This window comes from Dromiciops gliroides, chromosome 6 (genome assembly GCF_019393635.1).
Source record: "Dromiciops gliroides isolate mDroGli1 chromosome 6, mDroGli1.pri, whole genome shotgun sequence".
Taxonomy (NCBI): domain Eukaryota; kingdom Metazoa; phylum Chordata; class Mammalia; order Microbiotheria; family Microbiotheriidae; genus Dromiciops; species Dromiciops gliroides.
Window position 1 is genome coordinate 159,953,470 of NC_057866.1, and position 23,974 is coordinate 159,977,443.

A 23,974-nucleotide genomic window follows, 5' to 3' on the forward strand; every position below is an offset into this window, starting at 1 on the left:
CTTAGCCTGGTCTTCCAAGGACTTTCTTGTCTCTGCACAGATTAGATTTCTTCTACTGCATTGTTGGAGAAGTGATGCCATAGAGGTTCTTAATGAATTAATCAATTAATTTTGCCAGGCATGGTGTCGCACATCTATAGTCCCGGCTATTAAGGAGGCTGAGGTTTGGTGGATTGATTGAGTTTGAGAGTTCTAAGCTGGAGTGGGTCTAGTGCCAATCAAAGTATTAGAACTATCTTCCACCTACAAAGTGAGGCCCTGCATGTAGAGGTTCACTAAACTGCCTAAGGAGGGGTGAACCAGTCAAAATTGGAAAAAGGAGCAGGTTTAAGGTTCTATACAGATCAGTATTCGAACTGGCCTGTGAGTGGCCACAGAATTTCCAGTTTACACAAACTAGGGAATACTCAAAAAGTATTCATTTAATTTTTTTCCAAACAACAAACATCAATTTTCTTTCCCTACTCTCCTTCCCTCAAATCAAACAGCAACAATAACAACAAAATGAAAATAAAATCCTCATAAGAAATATGCAGAGCTGAGCAAGACAAATTCCTGCATCGGTCATGCTTGACAATTTCTACAATTAAGTCCATTGCCTCTTTGTCAGGAGGTGGGTAGGTTTGTCGTTGTATTGATTAAAATTCTCCAGTTTTTAAAAGTTGTTTTTCTTTATAATTTTGTTGTTATGCAAATTGTTATCCTGGTTTTGTTTGCTTTATCTTGCATTGTTTTGAGGCCATCCGAATTTCCTCTGAACTTGTTCATTTCATTTTTCACGGTACAACAATATCCCATTTCATCATTCATATGCCATAATTTGTTCAGTCATTCCCCTACAGGTAGGCACTTTCTTTCTTTCTTTTTTTTTTTTTGGTGAGGCAATTGAGGTTAAGTGACTTGCCCAGGGTCACACAGCTAGTAAGTGTTAAGTGTCTGAGGCCAGATTTGAACTCAGGTCCTCCTGACTCCAGGGTGGGTGCTCTATCCACTGCACCACCTAGCTGCCCAGGTAGGCACTTTCTTAAAATCCAGATTTTTGCTACTACAAAAAAGAACTAGTGTAAATATTTTTGTACATATGGATCTCTTTCTCTGACATCCTTGGGGTTAGATAAATTTATATTCAGTAAACATTTAATAATCTCTGAGCCTGTGTGCTAGGTGATGGGGGTATGAAGATAAAACTAAGGGGGAAAGCTATTGCTGCCCTCAAGGACCTCCTATTCTACTGGGGGGAAATAGCTGATATTTCGTCTTGTAAATTTTGTAAAACACTTTACATAGTTCTCACTTGAGCCATGGGACAACAGTGCTAGAGTTCTTTTGAAAATCAGAGAATATTAGAGCAGGAAGGGGTTTTAGAGATATCATCAATCCCCACCCTCTGATTTTGCTGACAAAATAGCAAAATCCCAGGGTGGCTAAATAACTTGCCCCTAGGTCATTCAGCAGGATTGTTGTCCTTGTTTGTCCTTCCTTTTCAAAGAGGATCATGACATTGGGAGGTGATGCCATGACTTGCAGTGAATTGAATTTAAGTGAAGGAGGGCTCTCCTCAGAGCCGTATGAGTCCAGTGGCAAGATATACACCAGGAAGACTGGAGATGGCCCCAGATGTTTGAGGCAATCTAAGTTAAGTGACTTGCCCCAGGAGTCACACAGCTAGAAAGTGTCAAGTATCTGAGGCTGGATTTGAACTTATGTCCTCCAGGCTCCAGCTCAGTGCTTTATCTACTGTGCCACCTAGCTGCCCCAACAGCAGGGTTAGGCCTAGAATGAAGGTCTGCTGATTGTGATATTCCACTATTTGTTGTTGAGTTGTTTCAGTTATTTCCAACTCTGTGTGAACCCATTTGGCTTTTTCTTGGCAAAAATATTGGAGTGGTTTGCCATTTCCTTCTCTAACTTATTTTACAGATGAAGAAAGGGAAGCAAACAGGGTTGAGTGATTTGCCTAGGGTCACACAGCTAGTAAGTGTCTGATGCTGAATTTGAACTCAGGTCTTTCTGACTCCAGGCCCGGCATTCCATTCACCATGCCACTTAGCTACATGCAAAAACTAGAAGTTCCTAGCCACCCTCCAGTATATACCATGTGGTCTTCTTTAACTTGCTCTTATGCTTTTGGACAATCACAGTTTCACGTGGTTTGCCTACCATCTTATTTCCACTCTTCCAATATTCAGTTCAGGGGTGCGAGGTATTGTGTGGAATGTTTGATATATGTAGATGGTCATGCTGTAGGTGCCTTGGGTCGCAGGAGGTTATAGGCCCAAACCACATCACCACACCATTCAGTATAAGGAACCCCGTTATAACATGGGGAAAAAAGGATTGGTTTTGGAGTCACAGGCACTGGCCTCTTAAGTATATTCTAGCCCTAAATCTATGACTCTGTGATCCCTTATGAACTGCCATCCTTTGCAGCCGCTAGTTCTCCCTTGAAAAAAGGACCCAAGGGAAAAAAAGAAGAGAGATTTTCTAATTAGCAAAGATAAACCAGACAACAAGAATTGTTGCTGAAGATCCCAGTGACAATTAAGCGATATAGAGTCCAGGTTAAAGCCCAGGTGGTAACTCCTCAACTTCTAGTGATCCTGAGGGAAAGGATTAGTCATCTGGGTGTTTATTACTCCCCTCATCAAACCCCCCATCCACTCCCCCCACCAACCCGGGTACCCCAACATTAAATTTTCTCCCCACAACACAAAAGCCTAACTATCACTTGCTGCTCCAAAAGGGAAAAAAATATATATATATACTGAAGTTAGGAAGATAACACAAATAGGGTAATTTTGTTTCTATCTTGCTGCATCTAATAAATACTTTTAAAAGGCAAATTATACATAACAAGCTCATGGCTTCATCAATAATCATCCTTTCTGGTAATTCTTTACATATTGAAGTGAAATTTTAATTTTTTGATGATTAAGTTCATAATAAAAAAAAAAGACATTCAAAAGAAATTAAAGAAAATAAAATGTCTGTAATTGCAGCAGTTGGCAGGCTAGGAAACTATTCCCAGCTGGGAGTGGGGACATCTCTCTTTTTTTTCTGGGTGATTACAAAGGTTATTTGGGAGCAATGAGAGGCCCAGAGTCATAAATATGGTAGAACTTTATATGTGCTGAAACTACTATGATCGTGGGTCCCACACTACTTTCCTTCCACTGCGGAGATGGGATGCTTGTCTTTTCTTTTTTTTTTTGATGAGGCAATTAGGGTTAAGTGACTTGCCCAGGGTCACACAGCTAGTAAATATCAAGTGTCTGAGGCTGGATTTGAACTCAGGTCCCCCTGAATCCAGGGCCAGTGCTCTACCCACTGCACCACCTAGCTTCCCCGATGCTTGTCTTTTAAATGAACGTTTTTCATCAAAGGAAATTCCATGAAAACATGACAAAGTATCCCAGGAGAAAAAAAAAGATTCCCCCCAGCCCTGCCCCTGCCCCCTGCCCCTTTGGGCCTCACCTCTGAGTTAGTTAGTGATCAGAATACACACCAAACTGATATTAGACCTAAAGGCCTCTCTGTTCTTACGGGGCTCATAGCAAAGTACTGCCAACCTCAAACAGCACATGCAGCAAATAGCTGTGTGAGAATATATAATTATCTCACAGAGGAGCGCAGGTCCCAGGCTGAGTGTATGCCCAGAGAGGAGAAACAATAGAATCCAAGAATATGGTTCTCTCCCAGAGGCTCTCAAGGGGGAAAAGGGAGGTGTCCCTTTCAAGCTCGGAGCATTTTCAAGATTCGCTGCCAATCTGTCCTTCATCTCAAAGAGTTCAGCATTAGGTAAGAGGGCCAGTGTTCATATTTCAGTGTTGTAGCCCCAGCTCCCTGAAGGGGCACAGACATGTCTATCCCCTGTAGTGCCATTATTTACTTCATTGATTTTTTAATATTTCATAAAATGTGCCCATCTTGATGCTGGGAGCATACATCCATCAATTAAAAATTAAACAACAGAGGCAACGCTGGCCATAGGAAGAATTCAGCTCAACACCATCCATTACTCAGGCCGAGCCCATCAACTGAAGTCCAGGGGAAAGATAAATAACTTGTACTAGTTCTTAAAGCACTGTGTGGAGCATCCCTCTTAAAAAAAAAAAGACTGAAAGCATTTATTTTATTTTAAAATACACTTTATGAATGCTTTTTGTTTTTACATCATGATCGCTTCTGGAAATACCTGCACCCGACCACTGCCATCAGAGTAGAATCTTCCCCTTTACAATGAAGAAAAACAGTTAAACAAACAAACAAAAACCCCAACAATGAACAAGGATGACAATGTCATCGGTCCCCTTCTCTCTCCCTCTCTCCTGATTTCCCTGGCTTCCTTGAAATACCATCTAAAATTATTAATGCTAAGCTAATGTTTCCCTCTGTTGATTATCTCCAATTTAGACTAATATCAAAATGTTTTACATGATTGCACATGTAGAACTTATATCAGATTATTTACTCTCTTGGGGGGTAGGGAGGGGAAAAGAGGTATAGAATTTGGAATTCAAAACTTTTTTTTTTAAAGAATGTTAAATGGGGCAGCTTGATAGCACAGTGGATAAAGCACTGACCCTGGATTCAGGAGGACCTGAGTTCAAATCCGACCACTGACACTTACTAGCTGTGTGACTCTGGGCCAGTCACTTAACCCTCATTGCCCTGGGGGGGGGGGGAAGAATGTTAAAATTGTTTTTTACAGGCAACAGGGGGAAAATAAAATTAAAAAAAAAATTTTTTTTGATGGGGCAATGGGGGTTAAGTGACTTGCCCAGGGTCACACAGCTAGTAAGTGGCAAGTGTCTGAGACTGGATTTGAACTCAGGTACTCCTGAATCCAGGGTCAGTGCTTTATCCACTGTGCCACCTAGCTGTCCCAAAAAAGAAAATATTTTTTAAAAAGAATGATTATCTCCAATTTATCCTGTATGTATCTTGTTTTACATAGTTTTTTGTTTTTGTTTTTGACAATCTCTCCCCCATTACAGTATAAGATCCTTGAGAGAAGGAACTATTTTTCCTTTCTTTGTTTCCTCAGGGCTTAGCACAGAGCCTGGCACACAGTAGGTATTTTTAAAATGCTTGTTGACTGACTGAATAGAGGAGTGAATAAATCAAAAGGTATTTCCTAAAGTACTTACTATGAGCCAGGCACCAGGCTAAATGCTGAAGATATGAAGAAAGGCAAAAGACAGTCAGTCCCTTCCCTCAAGGAACTTACAGTCTAACAGAGGAGACGAAATGCAAACAACTATGTACAAACAAGCTATATAAAAACATATAGGTCTGGCCTCAGACACTTGACACTTACTAGCTGTGTGACACTGGGCAAGTCACTTAACCCCAATTGCCTCACCAAAAACATATAGGAAATAATCAACAGAAGGAAGGGATCAGAATTAAAAGGGATTGTGAAAGGCTTCCTGTAGAAGGTGGGAGGTTTGTTTCCTTATCTGCTCCCTGGGGACCATTACGGATTTCTAAATTATTTAGAGTTTGACTCTTTAAGTGACTCTTTCATAGTCATTTCATTGACATTGTTGCAGTCATTGTGTATATTGTTCTTGACATTCAGCCAGTTTTACTTGGCATCAGTTCATGTAAATCTTCCCCAGTTTTTCTGAATTCGTCATATTTTACCATGACTACATGATAATGATGTTATGCAAATATTTTGCAACTTAAAAAAAAAAAAAACCTCTTCCCCAACTAATGGGTACCATTTTGTTTCCAGTTCTTTGCTACCATGAAAAGTGTCTTTATGAATATTTTGGTATATATTATAGAATCAGAGAATTGTAGAGTTGGAAGTATATATAGTTCATCTAGTCTTAGCCATCATTTCTCTATACTAAAGAAATCCATATTATAACATAGGAGGCAGCTAGGTGGTATAGTGGATAGAGCACTGGACCTGGAGTCAGGAAGACCTCAGATACTTACTAGCTCTTGTGGCCCCGGGCAAGTCATTTAACCTTTGTTTGCCTTAATCTACTGGAAAAGGGAATAGTAAACCACTCCAGTGTTTTTGCCAAGAAAACCCCGTGGACAGTATGGTCTGGGCGGGGGGGCCGGCCGGGTCATGAAAAATCAAACATGACTAAATGACTGAACAGCAACCACAACAGCATCACCTGTAACATGCCAGACAAGTGGTTGTGCAGCCTCTGTTTGAAGATCTTCAAGGTGGGGGAACCTACTCCTTACTGAGGAAATCCATTCCTCTTTCAAACATGTCTAATGGTTCCTGACATCAATCACCAAACTAGAGTTCTGCAACTTCCACCCATGGCTCCTGGTTCTGTCCTCTGGGGCCAAACAGAATAAATTCTTCTTTAAACTTGACCCTGCTTCCAATACTTGAGTGCTGCAATTATGTCCTCCCTCTTCCCTTCAAGTCCTCTCTTCTCCAGGCCAAACATGCCTAATTCCTTCAATTTGTCCTGATATGTCCCAGACTCAAGCCCCTTTGCCATCTGGGTCGCCACCTTCTGGATGCTCTCCAGTGGACCAGTGTTCTTTTTTTTTTTTTTTTTTGGCGGGGCAATGGCGATTAAGTGACTTGCCCAGGGTCACACAGCTAGCAAGTGTCAAGTGTCTGAGGCCAGATTTGAACTCAGGTCCTCCTGAATCCAAGGACAGTGCTTTATCCACTGTGCCACCTAGCTGCCCCCAATTCTCTAAGTTGAGCTGAGATACTTTACTCCTAGTAGGCATGTTCATTCACCCTGTGTATTGTGTGGTCTATTCTAATCTGTATAACTTCTCTGATTTCTATTTTCTCTTGGCTTGGATAAATGGGCTTATTCACTATTCACTATGTGTGATGGTCTTTTGTGTAAGTGGCAGAATGGGAATCAAACCTCTGGACATAGTTTGGGACACTCCTTTCCCATTAAGGAATAGTGACTAGAAACAGTGGCTTGAACCTAAAAATGATTCCCTTGGCTGAATTTTTTGGGGCACATAGATATAATTCTTCTTTTTTTTTTTTTAAGTGAGGCAATTGGGGTTAAGTGACTTGCCCAGGGTCACACAGCTAGTAAGTGTTAAGTGTCTGAGGCTGGATTTGAACTCAGGTACTCCTGACTCCAGGGCCAGTGCTCTATCCACTGCGCCACCTAGCTGCCCCACATAGATGTAATTCTAATCTATTATTTCTTCTCTGAGGAAAGCCCTGCATACCAGCCTTGTGGTATTCTCCTGTTGCTCCCCTCAGGCATAAATCAAAGCCTTCTCTGGAGAGGGATAGAGAGAAACTCTATTAACACCTCCTTATGACCTGCATTTAGATAGATTCATGTAGATATACATGCATACAACCTACATGTGCAATAATAGCACTCAGACCCTACACTAGTCTAATAGTTTTTTGTTTTTGTTTTTGTTTTTCTATCTACCTGCAAGAACACTTGACATTCATCCCTATAGGATTTCATCTAATTATATTCAGCCTAATGTTCTAGCCTGTCAAAATCCTTTTGGATTCTGACTCTGTCATCCACTGTTAGTTATGCCTCACAGCTTTGTATCATCTATGAATTTGAAGTCCTTGCCATCTATTCATTTATTAGACCTTTCTTTTTTTTTTCCTATGTCCTTCTTAGGGCTCCAAAGAATTTATTTAAAGGATCTATCTTCATGTAGTATTTTATGTAGGTTTTTATAGATATGCTATCTTCTGCTCTCTAGGAACCTATAATTTAAGCCAGATAATCAGCTATTACCATTTACCCTATGAGGTTTTAGGCTTTAAGGTATACCCTATAATGATAGAAAAACTACATATATATATATATATACACACACACACACATACATACACATACATATATACATATATATGTGTGTATGTATATGTACATACACATGTATACATATACACATGTATATTTATATATGTACATACACACATATATTTCTTTCACTTATTGAGTTTCTCTTATCTGAAAATCTAGTTATAAGTACTTTCATTGTAATACATTTTCTCACTTTTACATCTGTCTCAGATTGAAAAATTGAAATTCTCAATTTTCAAAAGTGGAAAAATGTATTTAGACAATGGCAGTTAAAAAAAGGGCACAGAAGAAAAATTAATATGTGAGAGTAGAGAGTACAGGAGAAGGGAGTCATGGATGATCTAAAGAAAACAAAAAGTACCCTTGGCTGATTCCTAATAAAACCTCACATCCAGAAGGAGGCTCTTTCCCTTTCCTAGTCTGTGTTCAACAAATTAAAGTGATGGATATTGTGCAATATTGCTTTTAGAGTCACTTCCCAATTGAGTCAAATAAACACAAAACTTAAAAAACTAAAAACAAAAAATAGTAGGTCTGCAAACAGAAACTGTTGTACCCAAAGGTTTTGTCTTGAATCCCTAAAAGAGATGGTACTTGGGATAAAGAAAAGATGAATAGGTACAACAAAGTCAGCAATGTGGGGAACAGGTTAAAAAATTGAAAAAGAGGTGGTCATGGCAGGAAGCTGTGTAGTATAAAGCACTGCCAGGTACAAAAGAGGAAGTCTATAAAGCTTGAAGCAAAAACTCTGTCTCAAGGTCCTTGATAAGTCAAGAGTCTTTTTATCCAATCACAGAGGTCAGAGAATGACCAGAATGGCAGGTTAAAGCTATGTAGCCAAAAAGACCAAGTCTGACTATGAGTTAGATACTGGCTCCCAACTCTTGGCTCTGCATTGGGAAATCCTGGTGACCTAAGAAGGGATAGGATTTCTTTATAAAATATTAGACATTTAAAAATTCTTTATTTTATTCAATTTTATCTTTTGACTCATGGTGTGCATGTTCATGTGTGTGTGTTTGTAAGCGTGCATATGTGTGTGAATTTGTTTTGTTTTCTGTAGTTAGTATGACCCCAGCAGAAAAGGTAGCTGTTTCTGGATGTGGTTATTTCATTTTCCCTCTCTGTGCCAAAGCTGTGATGGTGCTTGGACATCCTCAGCTCATAGGCCACCATGACTAGTCTCCCACTGAGTTACATAAATTATTGTGGAAACTGTGCTGGGTTTAGCTAAATGATTGGGGGACGGACTGGGTTTTTAGCTAAATATTGCTACTTATAAATTAATGGCTATTGTGAGAGAAAACAATCCTCTTCTCAATAATTCTTGGGAACTCAGCAGCAATGTGACAAAGGCTCATTTATTTCCTTCTCATGGGAAAGGGGCACCTCAGTGTGCAGCTAGTGGGTGCCCAGAATCGGGGCTCACAGGTCCTGTTTTAAACCCTAGTCCCTAACACGAATGGGACCTCCCCCTTTTCATCATTGGTCTGATTACTCAGGGGTTACAATCTATGAAAAAACTAGCTAATTGAATGCAGTATTCCCATCCCTAATCAATTCTTCCTTTTATGGGCATAACTCAGGCACAGACCTTATTCTTCTTCATATGGACACAACTCAGGAGCGGACCCTATTGAGACCAGGGCTCCTTGAACCACGTGATTTTGTTAGTCAGAGGTGGAGGAGGGGATCTGAGACCTTTGTCCTAAAAACAGGTCAGGAGGAGTATGATTGACTGTTATATCCTCATTGAGAGGAGACAATTATCCATTTTCTCACAGCTATTGTACCAGTTTTTTGCATTAAGTTTTTATTATTAAATTATATTAAATGTTAGTAAAGAGTTGACCATGTGGCATTTAACCCAAGCTGAACCCCCCCCCCCGCCCAGTGCCATATTTGTTGGTGTTTTTTTTTTGTGGGGCAAAGAGGGTTAAGTGATTTGCCCAGGGTCACACAGCTAGTAAGTGTCAAGTATCTGAGGCTGGATTTGAACTCAGATCCTCTTGAATCCTAAGAGAGAGAGAGAGAGCACATGGCCTCAAGCCCTCCATTACCTAATGAGGAGAGTGCTCACCAACTATGAGCAACCCAAAAGTGAGTTCCAAGATGGCCTGTCCAGGAGCACCCCCCCCCCAGCCAATTTTCATGCTCTTTTGATAAATGAGTGTTACTACACACTGATCAGAGTTAATTGGTCAGTGTCATTCAATTCCATTGATTGACTTGAGGGTGGTCCATATTAAAATGAGCTGTATTGTGATGACTTCAGGGTATAGTGGAAGACTGATCCTCTGAGGGCAAAGGCACATTCAAATAGGTGTGATTTCTCTCTCCATTCTTTGTATGCAGGTGGCCTGAGACCCAAGCCACAATGGCAAAGAAATGGGAGACAGTAGGGATGATGAGGTGATCATCAATCAAACCAAAGCTTTCCACATACTTGTACTTTTCCAGACGCACCTTTTTGGCCAAATTGTCCAAAGAATTCTCAATGCTGATTCATCTCATCTGTTATTTTTTTACGGATTTATCAATAGCCCACTTTTCTAGCAGCCCATTCTTTGTTGCTGCTGACTTGCCTCATAGGCTGTGGTGGTAGAGCTGATGTCCCAGCCAAGACTGAAGCTTCGACAGCCATTGTTATATTCTCATGCCCCACTTCTACTGCAGTCCCAGAATGATCTTGTCTCTTTATCACTGATGAGGACTTTGCCTGGGGATTGATCTCTATTTCTCCTTTGCACCCCTCCCCACTCCATGCCATTTAAAGGCTAAGCACATGGAACTGCCCATAAATCAATACAGTTCTAGTGGGATAACCCAAGAAGGAATTCAAGCTTTATCAAGAAACCATCATTAACATCAGAGCAAAGCATCCCTCAGTGGGGGTAAGTAAAGAATCAGTATGTTTAAACTTTCCCAACTACAGAAAAATGAAGAAAGAAAGAGAGAAAGGAAGGAAGGAAGGAAGGAAGGAAGGAAGGAAGGAAGGAAAGAAAGAAAGAAAGAAAGAAAGAAAGAAAGAAAGAAAGAAAGAAAAAAGAAAGGAAGGAAGGAAGAAAGAAAGAAAAAAAGGAAAATGAAGGAAGGAAGAAAAAGAAAGAAAGGAGTGAGGGTAGTAGGAAGGAAGGAAAAGAGGAAAGAAGGAAAGGATGGAAGGAAGAAAAAGAAGTAAAGACAGAAAATGCAAAGAATATACCTTGACATTCCTTTAAATTGTTAACATTTTAATGTGACAATTTACAAAAATTTAGATACAGAAAGATTTCTAGAAATAAATAAATAATATATGTATATATGTGTGTGTATCACAGAAAGCAAGATGCATATTTTTCCTAAGGATTCCTATGATATTGTTATCATTATCATTATCATACTGCTACTAATGGAAAAACACATTTTGAGCAGTCTTAATATCTACTTTTAGCATGGTAAAAATCCATGGCAATGGATTCTAAAGATGTCAGAACAAAAACCATATAATGTTGTAATTTTGTCCTTTTTCTATTTTCCAGCAAAAGCTAATTGATTACATGCCATTGGGTTGCTAGTCACTGGAGGGTATTGATGATTTAAGATATACTAACTGTAACTGGTGATTGATATTGGGAGAGAACAAACTGGAATGGGAGCTTGAGCTGAGAACATTAGAGAAGAATCCCTTTGACCCTGGGGGTGGTGCCCATGAGCCTCAAAGGAGGGAGGTAGATTTTCTTAGGAGACCTGACTCAGTACAAGTGAGAGTTGGGCTAAGGATCTTCAAAGCCTATCGAGGCTACATATAGAAATTGAATGGTTTAAAATAACCATTAAGGATCAAGTCATGGCCACCAGAAAATTATGGAAAGGTTATGCTTAAAGATGCTGGGCTTATTGATCAAAACAGGTTCTATAATGGAGAGGTGGGAATTGGGGAACTTTTCACTCACTGCAGTTGCAAAGATTTCTCATCTACTGCAGGGGTTCATAATGTGGATTCCATGAATATCTTTTTAAAATATTTTGATAAATATGTTTCAACATAATTAGTTTCCTTTGTCATCCTATGCATCTTATTTATGATTTTTTTTTGTGGGACAATGAGGGTTAAGTGACTTGCCCAGGGTCACACAGTTAGTAAGTGTCAAGTGTCTGAGACTAAATTTGAACTCAGGTCCTCCTGAATCCAGGGCCAGTGCTTTATCCACTGCACCACCTAGCTGCTCCTTATTTATGCATTTTAAAACATTCTTAAGGGAAGTGTTTGCTAGGCTTCCCCAGATTGACAAGGGGTTCCATGACACAAAAAAGGTTAAGCAAACTATCTCTATTAAATCCCTAGAAAGGCATGATTAGGTGGCTAGAATTATACATGAGAAGACTGCTATCCGTTATAAGCTAACAGACACTAAATCCCTGTAATTCAGGTACAAACACCAATCGTCCTCAGGAATTCAACAAATGAACTCTACTAAATCCAGAGCATCATTACAGACAAAACTAGTGACCAAGGCAAGGCTTGCTATGTGCCAGGCACTGTTCTGAGTGCTGGGGATAAAAATACAAGCAAAAAGATAGTCCCTGCCTTCAAGGAGCTTACCTCCTAATGGGGAAGACAACACATAAAGGGGGTCTGAAAATGGGAGGAGAGAGGGAGAAGCTACCCATGTAATCCATGATTGAAAAGTCTGGAAAGTCAAAAGCAGGACTGGAAAGGAAGTGAAGTGTGACTTGTCTGGTCCAACCCATAGAGGAAGTCCCCTGGAAGGAACTCACTGATGTGAGAAAGGGACTGGCAAGATGGTGGAGGGATATTGTAGGGTGAGAAGACAACCAAGTCATGGTAGCAAAGTCTGGACAGAGTCAGAAGTATAGATGGGGGTGGGGAATGAAGAAAATCATCCAGATATTACATTGATCCATAAAAATTTAAGCATGGTATTTTTCACTGATGTTGGTAGACCAAATGCGGTATAATTTTGTTGTTTGTTTTTGTTTGTTTTGGGGTTTTTTGTTTGTTTTTTGGTGGGGCAATGAGGGTTAAGTGACTTGTCCAGGGTCACACAGCTAGTTAAGTGTCAAGTGTCTGAGGCTGGATTTGAACTCAGGTCTTCCTGAATCCAAGGTCAGTGCTTTATCCACTGCGCCACTTAGTTGCCCCCAAATGGGGTATAATTTCATTACAAACTACCTGGAATGAAAGAAAAGCTTTCAAAATATAGAGACCTAGAGGTAGAGATTAAAACCATGTGGTAACAAAATGAAGTACATGCCCTCCTGTCTACTGCTGGTGTTGTCTTAAAAATGCTTTACAGTGTGTTGACAGGAGAGGAGCTAATATCATTATACAAAAGGAAGTTGATTTCATTCACCTGTGCAATAGTCTGCCAAACATTAACTAAAGGAGAATAACAGTGGGATAGTGACCTATCCTCAGATCACTTCTCTCTGAAACCCATCAAAAATATGGCAGAAAAGAGATAATTGTGAAAATAATAATAGTGATTCACATTTATAGGATATCCCCCAAAGTCTTAGGACAGTTTTAAGCTATTAAAGCTTAAAACTGCCCTAAAACTTTTTTGTGTGATGGTGGTGGGGGACACAAACATATATTAAATGTCTTAACTATATGTACTTTTGGAGTAGCTAGGTAGCACAGTGAATACAGCACCTGAATTCAAATCACGCCTCAAACACTTACTAGCTGTGTGACCCTGGGCAAGTCACTTAACCTTGTTTGCCTCAGTTTTCTCATCTATAAAATGAGCTAGAAAAGGAAATAACAAACTATTAGAGTATTTTTACCAAGAAAACCCTAAATGGGGTCACAATGAGTTGGACACAATTAAACATCAATGACAAAAATGTGTACTTTACAAATATTATCTAATTTGATCCTTACAAAAACCCTGTGAGGTATGTTCCATTTACAAATGAGGAAATGAGGCAGACAAAGAAAGCAGTGTCACACATCTAGAAAATATCCGAGGTTGGATTTGAACTAAAGTTTTCCTGACTGCAGGCCCAGCACTCTATCCTATATAAGTGCATTATCATTTGCAAAGTGCTTCACAAACATTTTTATTTGATCCAAAAATATCACTATTGGCCCTAGGCAAAAGACTACCTGAAAAATTCACTAAAATAGTTGTTTGAAATTTATCCCTTAATATACTTATAAATCAGTAACTTATTTTGTATCCCTCTTTCCCTTCCTCACCCCACTAAGAATTTATTCCTTTTCCTTCTAGGGATGCTTTTTTGCCTGTCAGAATCTCAGAGTAGGAAGTGCATGAGGCGTCACTGAGCCCCACCTACTCATTTTTTTTACTAGAACTGTATCCCTTTATTCTACATCTAGCGTTGTAACCCACTTCCACCTTGATATTACCAATTGCTTGGTATCTATGGAGAAGATATTGGCCCCACCATTTACAGGAAGTCCCCATGGATACGATATTTTTTTTATTAAAAATACAGGATCATCGGCACTGGTTGTTTCTTGGAGCAGCCAGTGGGGAAAATGAATGTGGTCAAACTCCAATGGGGTTGTCTTCAGGGTTGTCACCGCAGTCTAAATGGGTGTGAAGAACCATCTAACCTTGCAATTTGGTTGCCTCCACAGCCAGCCTTAAACATGATGCCTGTAATAAGATTTTTAGAGAACTGGCAAAATATAAACTCTTACCTTATGAATGAACTACAACTGTCCAAGGCTATCGATTGATAAATAGGGGTTATGCTTACCTTGCTTTGAAAGTACTTTCTTTCATCAGGTGAGTGACTCTATTGAAAACCAGAGAGGTGTTGGCAAAGAATCTGATATTTACATTGTTGCAAATGAAGAGCAAAAACAGTTTACACTAAAGCTGCACAGACTGGGAAGGACTTTACTCCTTAATTTGAAAATCAAATGTGATTACCACAAGCACAGACATAAGATGTCACGACTTTATCCCATTTGTGTGCCATGAAGGAATTTGTCTATATGAAGGCGTGCTATGAGAGGAAATTTCCAGTTCCAAAACCAATCAATTATAATCAACATGCAGTAGTCATGGAACTCATAAATGGTTACTCTTTCTGCCACATCCATCACACTGAAGATCTTGATGCAGTATATAATGAAACCATGGAACTAATTATTAAACTTGCCAATCATGCACTAATTCATGGTGATTTCAATGAATTCAATCCAATTTTGGATAAGGATGGCCAGAAAATCAGAACTGACTTCCCATAAATGGTCTCAACATCTCATCCAAATGCTAAATGGTATTGACAGAGATGTTAAATACACTGGAGATTTCTTCATAAGATATTTCAATTATGAAAGTGAATTTTATGCAACCTATAGAGATATCAGGAGGAAGGACTCTCTTGTAGAATTTTCTGCCAGTGAACATACAAAAGAAATGCAGGAAGAGGATAAACTATTTCATCCGTGAGGTTCTGATGATGAGAGTCTTGAAACAGATGAAGGATCTAAATGTCCTTCATCACTTGAAAAACTGACAGAAAGGGTAAAGACGACTAAGTTGGAAAATGGAAAAAACTTCATCGATAAATCAGATGGTGATTGTAAAATGAACGCTTCTGAAGACTTGCTACAAAGGTATACAGATGTACTGTCCAAGGAAAAGTATAGTGCATGGTACTTTGAAGTGACCAAATTCAGTCATTAGGAGAAATCCAGGGAGAGATTGTTGACTTCTGCAACTGATTTTCATGGAGAGGAAAACAGCACTGAAAATATCACCAAGGGAGAAGATCAAATGCATCAAGAAGAAATTTCTGCTGATTCTTAGGAATATGAAGATGAATGCCCCAATCTGGTTAACTTGTCAGCATGAAACAAAGAACTCAGGCCTTTCAGGGATGGAAACTTGGAACAAATTAATCAACAAAGAACAAGAAATGAGAGTGTCACTTCTGCAAGCAGTAACGTAAGCTGATCCACAATTCCTCTGGAACTGGTGAAACAGAAGGTGAAACGTCAGTTGACCGAACAACAGAAAGCTATAGTTAGATGATGGTTACAGAAGGGAGAGGCAAATGTTTATGCCAAACAATGGAGAGAAAACACATTAAGTCAAGCTTAGAAGCAGCTAGTTTGGGGGGATAATGATTGGAACTTTTTCAAAAAGTGTAGTTTATAATACATTTGGGGGGAAAGCGTGGTATCCTGAGGATCCTATTTTTCTGCAATTTTGGTTATATAAATGTGTGCCTATGTATAGCCAGCTACTCTTTTATAAAAGGACAATCTCTATTTTGAAGTAATTATTTGGTTTTTTTCAAGAGAACACTTTTTTTTTTTTGCCAGTTTAATGAATGGAAACTTTGAGAAAGGCATTTGGGGCAATATTACATACACTGAATTGTCATTTTTGATCTATCTTCTAGTAACTAGAACATTTCAATCCTGTGGAAATTTGACAAAATATATTCTAAAAACGCAACTGAAATATGCCCTTAGAGTAACAGAATCACTGATTCTTCAGAGTTGAAGGAGATAGAGTTTATTGAGTCTAACTTGGACCTTTACAACATCTCCAACAAGTCATTCAGTCTCTACTTGGAGCCTACAAAGTAATTTCAACATAATCACAAACAATTCTCAAGTTACACTTTCTTTGAAATTGTTTGCAATTATAACCTTCTATACATATGTGACCCAGGAATAAGAAACAGTGACTATATTTTCCATCATAGTTTAACTACAATGGTGCAAGAACCATATCTCTGTAATTCACATGAGTAATACCTAGCATAGGGCTATATCACCAACAACTACTTATCAAGTGCATATGTACGAGACACGGTGTTGGATATTTGGAAGTGTCAATTAACAAATACATACTTTATGTCTGGTACCATACCAGGCACTGAGGGCAGAAAGCATTGTGGAGAAGGGCTCATATTCTTCGTGACCATGACCAATATTTTACCAGCTACCACCAACATAGGGATAGGCACCAGAGTCTTGTGAAGGGCAGTACCCCCTCACACCAATAGTCCTACGGGAATTCCTGCCTTCCCTCACTGCCATCATCTAGGATAAAAAGCTGTGTAGAGGGGACCAGACATTCCCACCAAATGCCACCCACGGGGCAGGCAAATCAACCTATCCAAAGCAACAGGGTACCTTGGGGAAGAGACAAAGCAGCATGTGCACCCTAGTCAAATTACCACCACCACCTTAACTATCAGATCCTTTTGCACCCTGATAGACACAGCCTAAGACCCTGAACCATCATCCTGGAAAGCAACTCCTCTAGCCACATCCACTGAAGACTGAGAAAAGAAAGTTCTCGTCCCCAGAGTCCGTGGTATTGTCGAATGGTTCAACATCAGAAACTGATATTTTTATCAGTGCAAGTGACATTAAGGGACAGCTAGGTGATGCAATGGATAAAGCACTAGTTCTAGATTCAGGAGGACCTGAGTTCAAATTCGACCCCAGACACTTGACACTTACTACTTGTGTGACCCTGGGCAAGTCACTTAACCCTTATTGCTCCCCACCCCGGGCAAAAGTGACATTAAAAAAGAGACATTACCATCTGTTTTGTTGTCAGACTTTAATAGGACCTTTAAATCTGACTTGCAGCTGAAACTTTCCATCTGTGTTAAATATAGGTGAGGTTCTTGAGAACAGGAAGTGTCTTTTCTGTTTGTACCTCAACACAGAGCTCTGCACACAGTAATTACTTAATATGCTCCTCATTCATTCATAGGAAGACCAGAACAGAAAGATCCCTGTGAGTGTGTGGATAGATGCTAAATTAAATAGGTTTGAATTTGATGAGCCACCTTGCCTTGTAGACAAGGGAGAGTGGCAGGAGCTGCCACCAATCGACAATATCGCTTAGTTTCCTTGATTGCTGACAAGATAATTTCATGGTGAAATTACTTAACAGAAACCACAAAAGTTTAATTGTAATTCAGATGAAAGTCAATATTTTCAAAAATATGGAATCCAAAAGACAAAACTAAGTTAAACATGGCCTCATCGAAACAAAAACAACAGGATTGACATTCTTCGTTTCTACCACTACTCTACTCTTCTTATGCAAACAAATAGGCCTGATTATTTTGGTCAATAAACAGATTAGAGTAATGTGATATAAATCTTAGGGCTTGATGAGCAAAGGAAGGAAAGTTGCAATTTTCATTCAAATGGCATGAGACAAAGGACTTCTGTTTAGAGTTTTAGAAAGAGGGGAAACTGATACCATCTCCAGCAGGGGCCCAGTGCTGGCCCCAAACTGAGATCCTCAATGGAGATAGGTATTTGATCAAATTCTGAAAGCATTTATTTAAGCAGGATCCACTGTCAGGAAGGCAATAGGCTAGGCATTGGTATGTGAAGACAAAATACCCCAAAACAGTCCCTGCCCCCCCCCCAGCTCTCAAGAAGCTTACACCCTGCTGAGTGATACAACAAGCAATTTAATGCAAGGTGACTTGAGGTACCACCCAGGGCGATGAGGGAAGGCTTCATCCCAAAGAGGGAGGCACTGAGCTAAGTCTTGAAGGAAGCTGAGGAGATTCTTTCTACGAGGTGGAGGTGAAGGAAAGCATCCTAGGCTTTGGAAATGTCAGGCCACTTGAGTAAAGAGAAGAAGGCAAGAGTTAGAATGTGTAATGTGGCTCCTTGAGGTCTCTTTTCAGACCTTATTCCTCGCCCCGCCCCCCCCATATTGCTTTAGAAAGAACACTCCCTAGATTTATTCTTTTGTGTAGGATTTTGCAAGCTTTTTATTGATTTTTTTTTTAGAAAAAAATTTTATTTGGTTTGTTTTTATATCATAGTCATATCTCAAGAAGAAACATATATAGTGGGGAGAGAACTGGATTTGTTGTCAGGAATTTGAAATATACTTCAGGCACTTACTAGTTGTGTTACCCTGGGCAAGTCACCTAACCTTTACTGTCTTCAGTTTCCTTATGTTTAGGGAAGAAAGGAAGAAAAGGAAATATGCATTTACTAAACACCTGCTATGTGCTAGGCCCCCACACTATTGTTTTTGTCTTTCATTCTCAAAGAGAACCATGACATTAGGGTAATGTCATGACTTGCACTGAATTGTATTTAAGAGAGGGAGGGCTATGCAAGGTCACCAACTTCACTCTCTCGTCCAGAGCCATCTGGGTCCAATGTCAAGATAGATATCAGGATGACTGGAGATGGCCCGGGATGTTTAAGGTAATTGGGGTTAAGTAACTTGCTCAGGGTCACACACCTATTAAGTGTATGATGTGAGATTTGAACTCAGGTCCTCTTGACTCCAGGGTCAGTGTTCTATCCACTGTGCCACCTAGCTTCCCTAGATCCAGCACTTTACAAATATTATCTTATTTGATTTTTACAACACTGGGAGGTAGGTGCTATTATTATCCTCATTTAATAGTTGAGAAAACCAAAGCAGACAGAGCTTAAGTGGCTTGCCCAGAGTCACAAAGCTAGTAAGTGTCTGAGGTTGGATTTGAACTCAGGTTTTCCTGATTCTAAGTGTAGCACTTGGTTCACTGTACCACCTAGCTGGCTCAATGTAAAATGAGTGTTGGACTCTATGACTTCTAAGGTGCCTTTCATACACACACACACACACACACACATTATATACATATATATTTATATATACATGTACATACACAAATGTATATGCATGTGTAGATATGTATGTATATGTGTGTGTATAGAAAGAGAGAGCCTGTGTTTCTTGAACACTTACCCATACGTTCATATTCCTGAATCAGAGGAAAACAGTGAAGAGTAAGCAATGGACATCATGACCTTATTTGATGACATGTTACAGTTTGTACCCACAGTCCCCTACCAAATGAAAAGGGTATTTCCTCCTCTCTTCCCTGAGACCCAGACTAGTCATCACAATTATATAGCATTTGACTAGGGATTTGAGGAAATTTTGAAAGACTTTCTTAAGTAAATTTTCTTAGGTAATAATGTAAGTGAAAAGAACACTACTATATCTCCCCTCATCAAGACAAGACCATATTTATAGTACATGCTGTATTCTTCCTGTTATATATTTACATGGTTACTTCCCTCTCCCTATGCCTCCTCCCCAACAATTTTATTCCATAATAAAAAGGAAACACCATTATCTTGCATTCTTGGATCACAGACTTTGATCTAGAGGTCATGTAGTCTAGACTCTTCTATCTGTAAGATTAGGAAACTGAGGCAAAGAGAAGTTATTGCCCACAGATAACGAGTGGCTGAGCTGGGATTAATATTTATTTTATCAGAAAACTTTGTGTTACCAAATGACCTTGGTCAAGTCACAAACTTTCTGAGCTTCAGTTTCTTCCTATCTGTAAGATGGGAGTAATATCTGTAGTGTCACAAAACTGTTTTGAAGATCAAATGAAATAATGTATGTATAGAGCTCTGCAAATCTTAAGGTGTTATATGAATATCTATTATTATTATCATTAGTATCACAGCAAGTTTTTCTGATTTTCCTACTTCTTAGTGCCTTCTTCCTCTCCATTATCTTGTATTTACCTGTTTTCATTGTGTCTCCCAGTTGAAATTAAGCTTCTTGAAAGCAGGTACTTTTTTTTGGTAAACCTTTCTTTCCCTAGTACTAAGCAAAGTATTGACATGGAGCTTAGGATAAATCAGAAGAAGTGTCTCCTCTGAGAAGCAAAACCAAAGATGACCAGATAACAGGACAGACTTATCAAGGAATCAAGGGACTATTAAAGTTTAGATTGACCAACCAGATATCAGGACAGACACACATAAGAAGCAAGGGGAGATAAAATTTTATAGCAGGAAAGTCAATTAGGCATGGCTACAACCTGACCAGAGCTAGAAGACAGAGATAACCCCAAAGGTCAGGACCATCATTTTAAAAAAATCCCCCTCAACTCTCAGGAATATGACAAGCATCCAAGTTTTTCCACAAGGGAACTTTCCAGTTTTCAAATGGACACCCCGTCTATCCTCTATAAAAATCTTTTGCCTTTCTTCTGTTCTGGGAGGAGGAAGTTTCTCCCCAGGGGTGAAGTCTTTGACTTCCCACTTGGTTACTCTCTCTAGCACCAAATAAAAGACCACTTTAATTCTGACTGGACTGTGTGCAAGCACACTCTTTTTTTTTTTTTTTTTTTGCGGGGCAATGGGGGTTAAGTGACTTGCCCAGGGTCACACAGCTAGTTAAGTGTCAAGTGTCTGAGGCCAGATTTGAACTCAGGTACTCCTGAATCCAGGGCCGGTGCTTTATCCACTGCACCACCTAGCCGCCCCCAGGCACACTCTTTATTGAGGAATACCTAATAACCTATACCTTTTCCCCCCTGCCCCATGACAATATATTTCAGATATAGTCAATATTTTATTTGCTTTTCTGAATGTATTTATTTGTTCCAAGTGAGGGTCCTTAGGATGGGTTGGGGATGAAGAGAGGGGTCCTTGGAAAGTGACAGTTGTATAAAAAATGAAGAGAACATCAGTAACACATTTAAAAAGAAATAAAAACTGTTGATCATGATCACAGCAGTATTCCTCTAGAGGGATGTAGGGATCCACCAACTCCATATGGACTTGCATATGTCAATTTGTAATGCCATTTCCCTAAACCAAATTGTGTGATTGTGATACCATGTTCTTTCTACTTCTTCTCTCCCACTGGGAACAGTTGTTTCTTTTAACCAGGGGCATTTCAAGGTGGAGTTTGCCTTGCTAACTTATACTGGCTTGTACTCTTAATAAATGTTATAGTTAGCCTCAGGGCATCTTGTTCTATAGCTCACATTTCTTCGTGTTCAAGATACCACACATAGTGATGAAGGTAAGAAAGAATGAATAAATGAATGAGTGAATTAAGCATCTGTTTGGCACTTACTATGTGTTAAGCACTGTGCTAAACCCTGTGGGTAAGCAAGACAGTCCCTGCTTTCATGAAACTCACATTCTAATTGGAGAGACAAAGGATGCGGGGAGGTTTCAGTAGTGGGGCAGATGGAAAGGTCCCCATGGTCCTTGGGGTACAGCAGCAAAGCAGATGATAATGCCTCTTCTTTGATGTCATGTCCATGGAAAAATCTTACCAGTTTCTGACGTTGAACCATGTGACTATGCCAAAGGCTTTGGTGACAAGCACTTTCCTGTTTCTTCAATAGTTCTGACTTTTCTCAGTTAGGGGAAGGTATTTGTACACATACATGCACATACATGCACTGGCACACAATATGTGCATGTGCAAATACTCTGGCCACTCTCTGACTGAGAAAAGGGAAAACTGGATGAAGTCGGTGTTGGTAAAAAGACTTTCATTTATGCCCCAAGTCAAGATGAAGAACTATGTGTTGCAGAAAAAACACAAGCCCCTCAGAACAAATCACTGGGACCAGAATCTTCCAGTGATCACTGCCACGCTGCCTTAGTGGACTCGGGTGAAGTCTGTCATTCCCCAAATCACAGCTCTGAGGATTTGTTGTTTAACTTTGGTAATAATGTGAAAGGCCTAAGATCCAGTCAAAAGCTTTCTGCCTTTCCCTTCTCCATCTCCCCCCTCTACATCACAGAAGTGTCACTGATGGTAAACAAGATAGTGAACTTGCAAGTGAATTTAGTTATGTCACTGGAGTTTTCTTTGTTTCAAAACTGAAGGGGAGCATCGGCCCTGGAGTCAGGAGTACCTGAGTTCAAATCCAGCCTCAGACACCTAACACTTACTAGCTGTGTGACCCTGGGCAAGTCACTTAACCCCAATTGCCTCACTAAAAAAAAAAAAATCCTACCTCTCAAAACTGAAGGGGAAAGGGAGCAGCTAGGTGGTGTGGTGGATAGAACACTGGCCCTGGATTCAGGAGGACCTGAGTTCAAATCTGGCTTCAGACACTTAACACTTACTAGCTGTGTGACCCTGGGCAAGTCACTTAACCCTCATTACCTTGCAATACATTTTAAAAAAAATAATAAATAAATAAGTGAATGAATGAATAAATAAAATGAAATAAAAAAACTGAAAGGGAAAGAAGCAACTGAATTCCAAAATATATATTGAGGAGTTAAAAACTTTCTTCCCAGCCCTTCCCTAGACTGGTCCCTGGTAAGGCATTCTGCTTTTCATAAGAACAGAATGATAGCTTGTAGTGCCACAATTAGGAATTCAGGGACTCAAGACAAATTCCACTGGGGAGAAGGTGTCCATTCCAGTCCAGGAGACCATGTTCCCAGGACCTTGCTCATCTCTTGGAATGCCTGGTACCCCTCTCTCAGATCTGAACCTGGTGTGGTGAAGTACATTCTTTGCCACAGAACAGCCTTGTCTGTCCCTGCAATGACCCTCTCCCTGGGGGGAGTAGGTACTGAGAGGCAGCCTCTCCAAGGATCGTTCTGCCTAAACAAGTATTCCTCCTTCACCAGAGCAGCTCTACTTCTGTCCCTAGATGCCCCAGGGCTCTGAAATACTCCGGTTCAAAGGATGATCACAGTTGAGGAACAGATTTCTGCCTGCTGCTGCTTCCTCCCAGACAAAATGAAGTCTAGAGAAGTATGTTCCCTCTCTAGACAACAAAGGTCCCTGAAGGAACTCCTCTCCACTAGCAGAAAATAGTTCAGGAGACCACACTCCTGTTCACTGCTCACCCCAAGGCTGTTAAGAGACTTTTCCCCCTTCTAGTCAAGGCTAGAATCACATGAAGCACATCTCTGCAGTGCACTGTGCTCTTACTCACTCCCTATCCAGGGATTTATCCCCCAGGATTCTGTAGTCTCCTTAGCCTTCATGGCATAGGAGATCAACACAAGAAAAAATGAAAGAAAAGAGAAAAAACCCCTCATTTTAGCGCCTCAGGACAAAGGCCTGGTAGTCCTATCCTCTTGTCTCTGGTAGCCACAGAGAAACTAGAGAAATTGCTAGTTAGTTACAACATAGTCTCTCCTTATGGCCTGCCACTAGTCACATCCTTCCATATCACCCTTTCCCCTTTAGAGTGAAATTTTAGCTACCCTATTCTCTACACAACTACACTCAATAAACCTGATTAGGTTTAATGTATAACTAGGTACAGGTTCTAAGAATATATAAACCAACTTTGGTCTTTGTCAGTAAACTGATACCAAATATGCAGCCCTTAAGTCAGAGTGCTGCTCTATCCTTTTCCATTTAAGGATGAAGCAGTGCTAGAATTGC

At 40.0% G+C, this 23,974-nt stretch overlaps 1 pseudogene; it reads left to right on the forward strand.

Moving 5' to 3' along the window:
• Positions 1 to 12,759: 12,759 nt before the first annotated feature.
• On the forward strand, positions 12,760 to 15,481 carry LOC122732129 (annotated as a pseudogene).
• The last annotated feature ends 8,493 nt before the right edge of the window (positions 15,482 to 23,974 follow it).